Here is an 8137-nt window from a genome sequence, read left to right on the forward strand (position 1 = left end):
CAGGGACAAGACCAGTTCGGACAACGCGTTGATCAGGCGCACATGTAATAGATTGACACCCTGGGCATCTCACGGATACCACTGAACAAAACATCACCTGCACTCTTCGGCAGGCGAGTACAGGAGAGAAGTCACTGGCATTGTTGTTTCCACACAAGGTCACACTATAGTGCTCATAAATAGCCAATGAGCGCATGTGTATCAGGTTGACACCCTGGGAATCTCAAACGTTGGATACCTTTAGCTTTGGGCGAAACATCGTGTGCATCTTAGACAAGGGATACCATGCCACGGAACAAAACATCACCCTGTACCCTTCACCTGTATCTGAGCACTTTTTGCCAAAGACCAGCAACATAGATGCTACCATTGAGAACAGCAACGCTCTCAGGCATGCCGTAGAATTCGTCAGATGAATCCATCTGGGTGTCTCCTGGGCCGAAGCGGTACACCGTACGTGTTGGATTGTTCTCAGCATCAGAACCGCCCATGACGTATATGCTACCATCTAACACGGCAACTGCGTACAGGTACCTTGGCTCTGGGAGTGGAACACTTTCAGTCCACTTGTTCAGGCGTCGGTCATAGATTTCCACAAAAATTTCAAATTAATGAAGCAAGTTCGTCGGTTTTTCGTGTTGCCATGGCAACGGGTTTTTGACAGGCATATTTTACAAGGCATATTTGGCAGTTTGAAACCCCCTCCTTGGGCAAGACGGGTGTTGTGTTGATGTGTGTTGTCAAGTCTCTGCAACCTTTTATAGATAGCTTCTGGTTTTTTGGCTGCCTGAAGTTTATGAAACATGGCGAAAGTGCCGAGTGTATAGTCTTACGTTGACTTTGGGCCACTTCAACCTCCTGTGCATGTCATCTGTGTTGGAATCATTGCATTTAGGACAAGCCTAGCTTCCTTGTTTTGTAGAATCTGTAACGGGGGGTGCCCAAACATATGACGTTTTTTTACGCGCTCGAACTCACGGCACTCCATTGCTGGTTGCCAGAGAATGGTCATGTTTTAATTAATGAATTTTGAACACATTCATCTAAATAACATACATGGACAAGAACTGTATTCATACTGTTACAAGCGTTACAAGCGGCAAACGCTGTGAGACGTTTTCGCTAATGTACCTTCCGATTTAGTGCTACGCCAGATAGTGTGCCTAACTTAGCACGCTTTTGTAATTTTGCTCTCTTCGGAAGTTGGTGATGAAGTTAGGGAAATGTAAATAAGGCTTGAAGTCTGCTATATTCTAGGTTTCTTTTGACCGGAAAATTTTGACTGTGTGCACTTCTCACGTCATGTGTGAAGGGCTATATCTAGCGCATCCCATGTCATGTTTTCACAAGAAATAGGCTTCTACGCACTGTGCGCGGCCCGACGTACGTCTTGCATGCGACCCGACTTACAAAATCATTACGAAAAAACGACACCGCTTACATCAACAATACTCCGTCTACTTATTGGGAAATATCTTCGCCATCTCTGTATTCAGTTTCCTTTTCATAGACGGTACCAATCACACGTTAGAGCGTTACAAAGCTGTGCGTTGAATCGCCGTCCGCCACCATCGAGGCCCAAAAAAATGGCGGGAAAACAACGTCGCCAGACGGCAGCGATGTTTACGTTGTTTTCTTTGGTCGGTTTTCTTCTCAAAAAACACTTAAAGACCCAATTTTTTTGTGTTTTATGAAGTTATATTTCTTATGTGTATGATAGTTGTGTATCTGCTTGGCACAGGTCGTATATTTAGGTGCCGGGCCGTCTAGCTACGCAGTGACCCTCTACTCAGCGTTGCCATCATTATTGTCAAAATACTATTCTCGACAAAACAAGAAATGAATATGTACACATATGTTTTGAATGCAAATAACAATTATGTGCATGAACTTGGTTTATTTACCTTCCTTATGAGCATAGTCAGCGGACACAAACACGGCGTGCTTATGCATAATAAGATCACTAAAAAATCCGTGACATTTTAGGGCGCGTCACAAGTTAGGGCAACCCCCGTTAGTTTATTCAAGTGAGATTGAGAACTACCTGACAAGAGGCAAGAACAATACTCCATGTGACTTAGGACTAGCGATTGTGCGACTGTTTTCAACGTGTCGCTCATGAGGTAGTCGTGAGATTTTGCTAGTGCTGCCAAAGCGATTGTCATTATGTTTCGCCAACGAAACATATTGTTTTTGTCAGGTTTCTTCTCCTTCTTCTCCTTCTCCTTTGCCTTCTCCTTCTCCTGTCAAATCTTCAAATCGCTTCTTCTCGGTCGTCCGTCGACCAAATTAGCTGAAATTTGGTATGCAGGTAGAGTACGTGTATACCCCTATACCCTTTTTTAATATTTTTGATATAAGTTTTTAAAATGATTTTATCGAGGTTTTTTGGTCATTTTCCGACAAAAGTCGCACATTATGGCCTCCAGTGCCGTGGTGTTGAAACCTAAGGACCTGAAATTTGATTTAGTTGTGCATTGGATATTTACCCAAAGGACCCCATTATTTTTTTTGGTATACACTACTTCAAAATGATTTATTTTGCCATTTTTTGATGGAATTTTTGGTTATTTTCTCACAACTAGGTCATATTGTAACATAAGCCCTCCTACACTTCCCCTGTCTGGGAGTTAAACTTGTAATATGGGTGGTATGTGGGTGGGTGTTAGGAGGAGGAATGTCAAGGTCGATTTTGGGCCCCCTGGCATGTGTGACTGGAACTGCAATGGCGTATTTGTTAAAATCTTCAATGTAGAAGAACTGAAGAGTGGATCGACAGATCGTCATGTTCTTTGGTACACAGGTAGGTTAGACCAAATTGTACACACTTAAGTGCAAACTATGCAAATGAGACCGAATTTGCATAAGTAAGGAGGTAAATCGTTTGCATGGGTGTCGTCGGATACTTAAAGTCAGCATAACTGTAGAACGTGTAGATGGATTGTAATGATATTTGGTATGTGGGTATGCGCTGGGAGGAGAAAGGTCAAGGTCAATTTTGGGCCCCCTGGTTTGTGTCCCTGGAACTGCAATGGCCTATTTGTAAAAATGTTCTAAAGGGGTATAACTGAAGAGAGGAACAACAGATTTTCATGTTATTTGGTACGCAGGTAGGTTGGACAGAGATGTACACACTGAAGTGCAAATCATGCGAAGTTAGTGTGTGCGCGTGTGTGTGCGCGTGTGTGTATGTTTGTGTCACCGTGTGTGTATGTATGTGTCACCGGACGCTTAAAATCAGCATAACTGAAGAACGTGTGGATGGATTGAAATGATATTTGGTATGTGGGTAGGTGCTGGGAGGAGAAAGGTCAAGGTCGATTTTGGGCCCCCTGGTATGTGTCACTGGAACTGCAATGGCGTGTTTGTAAATATTTTCCAAGGAGAATAACTGAAGAAAGGAGCGACAGATTTTCATGTTATTTGATATGCAGGTAGGTTGGACAGAGATGTACATATTTCAATTTGCCCAGGTATTATTTTGCGACAGCCCATTTTTGCATGGGGAGGGGTATTGGCGAAACATGCTGTATTTGCTCAGGGGCAAATGACGGCCTTTCTAGTTTTGGATTTAACTTTGTCCAGGTGTTGCGTCCAGGTTAACTGCTGATCCATTACTATTCCTAGCAGTTTCGCCCGCTCTACTGGTTCGATCATTCTGTTATTCATCGAAAGCTGTAGGGTTGGCTTTTGTTTTAGTTTATGCCGACTGCCTATGACGATGGACTTTGTTTTGTCAACATTTAATACCAGTCTGTTAGCGTGAACCCAGTCACTAATAAGCTTAAATTCAGACTGAAGAGTGGTCTGTATGTCAGCTAAACTAGGGCCTGCAGCGGAGGGGGTAGTGTCGTCGGCGTACATCACTATGTCAGACTGTGTACCAACAGTAGGCATATCGTTGGTGTATATGCAGAAAAGTAGTGGGCCCAAGCAGCTACTGGTTATTACAGTGTTCCCTGTCAGTTTGACTTCTGTTTCACATTTCTGTTTTCAAGTTATCTTTGAGCAGCAATTGACTCTCTTTTAAAGAAGTCAAAGCAAGGACAAATCAAATTAGCATGGGTTTAATCTTTCAGTGAAGACTTTACAAAAACTTTTACCTAAAGTCATCAATTGTACCATGAGAAAACAGGAGGTAAGATATTCTTGAACAGAACTTTGTAATTCAATAATACCAGTACTGTTATAACAAAAAAGAAAAGTGTTACACGATGGTGTGATACCTCAACCTTATGTTTACTTGTACCATTAATACTAATAGCGAATACAGGTGTTCTTAGTTTGATACATGAATTAGAATGGCACTTATCCATGCTAAACTACACATGCTCATACTACAAAGTGTCTTTGTATAGGGTATGATACACAATATGATCTATGTCTTTGAAACAAAAACACAGTAGACCTGTTTTGGACATGAACTAAAACAAACACGAATAATCTATACCTTCAACCCAAATTAAGCTTAAAGCAAAGCAGATGTACCATAGTTAGTCAGTGCTGTGCTCCCTACCATCCTTCCTAAGCAACAGTTGAGTCATTCTCTCTTGGGACAAACAGCCAAAAAGTAGGTGTTAGCTTGGCAACTTAAACACTCTGAGAGACTGGTATAAATACTGACTGGTACTACAATGTAATAGGTAACAATGGTCTTCCCTAAACAGGATGCAAATGAGGTACAAAGTTTAAATAAAAGTGATTTCAATACTTCCTAGTGACGACAGCATTTGTTTAGGCTACATATGCAATGCCAATGGATATAGACTAGAACTTGAAGTACAGGCAGGTGTCTCACAGAGGTCCCTTTCATGCTCCTTCTCAAGCTTAGCTTGATTAGTACAGTGCAAGTAACCTTTCTTTAATTGATTTATGATGAAAATTCTACGAACATGCTGGTACACTTGTCACTTCAGGTTTGAACATATTGTCAAATAGGATCTGTGATTGTGAACTAACTCATCCTCATACATTCTCTTCAGAACATGCTTACTTGCTTGCTTGCTGACTATCATGTCCATCAGCACAATATTGGTGGCATATCCTTGTCACCTTTCTACTATTACAGCGAGAGTTGTACATGTGGTTTCTGAGAAGTGCAGGTTACTCGGCAGTACCCCAACCCTTCAATATAGTAACACAAACTTGGTTAAACAGACCCTTGGGCATGGTTCCCACCTGCTTAAGTGACTTGTCTTCTCGATCAAGCCACAAAACCTTTGTTGTTCCGTAGTTGTTGTCAAGGCCTCCATAGATGTAAATCTCCCCACCAAATACAGTCATACCACATCTTCTGAGTCCAGTACCAGTGTTGGCTACAACAGTCCACAAGTCCTCCTGAGGCCTGTAACTCAGCACTTTTGAGGGACGCCCAGCAACGTAGATGCTACCATTGAGAGCTGAAGCAGTAATAAACGAAGCCTTCTCAGGCATGTCACTTGCTGAATACCACTGGGAGTCTCCTGGGCTGAAGCGGTACACCGTAGATGTATTGTGCCTCATAGCATCCAGTCCACCCATGACGTATATGCTACCATCTAACACAGTAACGGCAAACAGGTACCTTGGCTCTGGGAGCGGAACACCTTCAGTCCACTTGTTCAGGATTGAGTCATAGATTTCCACATCTGCTGTTACACATAAAGGTGAGTGGCTGATTCTGCCACCTATTGCATATACCTTACCTTGCACCACTGCCAGGTTGCAATAGTTTCTCTTTGTGTGCATCGGAGTAAGTTTAGACCAGGAGTCAAGTTTTGCCTGATACAGCCAAACGTCCTTGCATTGAACCCCACCAGACACCATAATGTCACTTGTGCCCAAAACAGCCACAGCAAACCCATGGTTATTCTCTACCTTCATTCCCGTCAAAGAAACCCAACTTGTGTTTGATGGTGCAGGGGAGTGTGTCATCATGATGGAGTTACTGTAAACAGAAGCCCGTCCTTCCTTTAATTTCTCGTTCCCTCCAACAGCCACCACTGCCTCCCTCAGACCACTGGCACGGCGGGGACGAGTGCGGGGTGACTGCACCTCTCCTGGGAATGCCTGATACTTCAAAGCTTCTGACACAATATCCGGGCAGCACTTGCATAATGTCTTATCGGTCTGTACCTTCTCTATGAAGTACATTTTACCCATGAAAGGAAACCTGACCAGTTCCATCAGCTCTTTCATCTCCTTCTTCCTCTTCCTGGTGTCATGGTTGATCCATTTCATCACGGCCATGTACACGGTTTCTTCAGGAGCATTCAGGTCATCTGATGAGATAAGTGTGATCAGCTGATCCTTTTTCAGATCAAGAAACTCCGGTGTATTGTTGACTGCTGCAAACTCTTTCATGGCATGCGACAATGCCTTGGTCTCCAGGTGGCAGTTCATCAGCATGTTGTCTAAGTTTACCCTCTCCAGACAGTTTTTGACAACTAGAGTCAGTGTCTGATAGGAACTTTGTGCATGCATCACTGACTGGTTGAAACTGGAAGAAGTTGGCCCCTTCTATCAGTTCTACAGCATTGTCTTCTGTGATGGTTACCTTCGATGTGTAGGCGTAGTCAACAAGAAGCTGCACAATGTAGGCGCTGGCCTCGTGAATGATAACCTTACGCTCCTTGCTCTCAAGATGACCATTGCAGAACATTGCACGAAAATATCCACTGCAGGCAGCAAGTACATTTCTGTGGCATGGGATTTCTTTCCCAGAGACACAAAGGATGACATCTATCAGTTGGTTGTCCGATCGCAGTTCCTGCAAACCCTGCAAGAAGGCGGTTGGATGTGCATCATGGAAGAAGTCAAGTGACGTCTGTGACTGCTGTTCTGTTGCCATTGTAGCCTAATTCTGTAACACAACACAACACAACACAAGCTCTTTATTAGTTGTATTTCTTGACACAAGAATGCCTCACTTAGATGAGGGTCTGCATGATCCGCCCAAAGCTCAATGATAAATTCAGGAGGACAAGCAACAATAAAAGCTGGGCAGTATTTGAAACGTAGTACCATTAGAAAAAAGAACAGCATTCATCTATTTCATCTTGAGACACCTGGGTGGCCCAAACAGCTACTAGTATGATAGCTGATTTCCATTAGGGCTCAGTATAACAGATACACAGACAATAATCACAAAACGTGTTACAGTTTGGCAGTAGAACGGAAACGGACAACCATGACATAAATCATGTATGAGACCAAGGAGGTTGATGAGACCAATGAGGAGACAGTATTCAAAAATCGGAGATAGAAGTTTGATTTAAATTATAGAGCAGAGTAAAAAGACAATTTACGGATCTTTATGGTTTAAAAGGCAGTGTAAGGAAAAGACAAATACTAGTAACTAATCCAAAGGCTACGGTGCCTTTTTCCTGCGAAAGTAAAAACAGTCACTGTGATTGTAACGTGAAGCAGATGGTCTTTTTCGTCAGAAAACCCGGGTGCCATAATTTCAGAGATATCTCTCTCTTCTCAGTCTCAACAAGGAGGTTGGTCTCAAGACAGCAACTGCAGTTTATTCTTACCTGGCAATGTAACAGTTCTTATTCCTGTTTTCCGGAATAAAGCTAGCTGGGGCCTGCAGGGGTGCAGACCAGCTGAGTGAATCTCCTGAATTTGCAAGCCAAACAAAGAAAGCGCGGGAAATTCCCAAGAAGTTCAAAGGTGACAATTGGAATGATAGAAATCGCGGAATGGGGGTGGGTGATCATGCACTGCTATTTTCATACTCCATTGTACGACCAAAACTAGTTAGCAATTATTCAGGCCGTCATACATGCATCACGTATTATAATAGCGTATGTTCTTGATCGAAACCAATGGTATAAAACATTACACTTCCCTTCTTGAAATTGGAATGTACCACACTCGAATCAGGACTAAACCAAGTAACAAAAGTGGTGGGGGTTGGCTGTGTTCAGAAGAGTGAGATGGGCTCTGAATTTTCTTGTCAAATTCGATGTTTACCTTTTTTTTGTACGAAAACTGGTCATATGTTCTTTCTTAATGGCTGCTATTTCACTTAGCCTCCATAGCAGGCTCTACCGGGCCTTTTTGGGGGGCTTATAATACACCTTTTGCAGCCAGCCCGTATTTTAAAACCATAAGCCAGCCTGAAACCATTTTGCCCGTACAGGCTGGCTGC

General features: G+C 42.9%; 1 pseudogene; it reads right to left on the minus strand.

Annotated features, from left to right (window-relative positions):
• Positions 1 to 4051: 4051 nt before the first annotated feature.
• On the minus strand, positions 4052 to 7660 carry LOC136430598 (kelch-like protein 24; annotated as a pseudogene).
• Positions 7661 to 8137: the final 477 nt, after the last annotated feature.

This window comes from Branchiostoma lanceolatum, chromosome 3 (genome assembly GCF_035083965.1).
Source record: "Branchiostoma lanceolatum isolate klBraLanc5 chromosome 3, klBraLanc5.hap2, whole genome shotgun sequence".
In the NCBI taxonomy this organism is placed as follows: domain Eukaryota; kingdom Metazoa; phylum Chordata; class Leptocardii; order Amphioxiformes; family Branchiostomatidae; genus Branchiostoma; species Branchiostoma lanceolatum.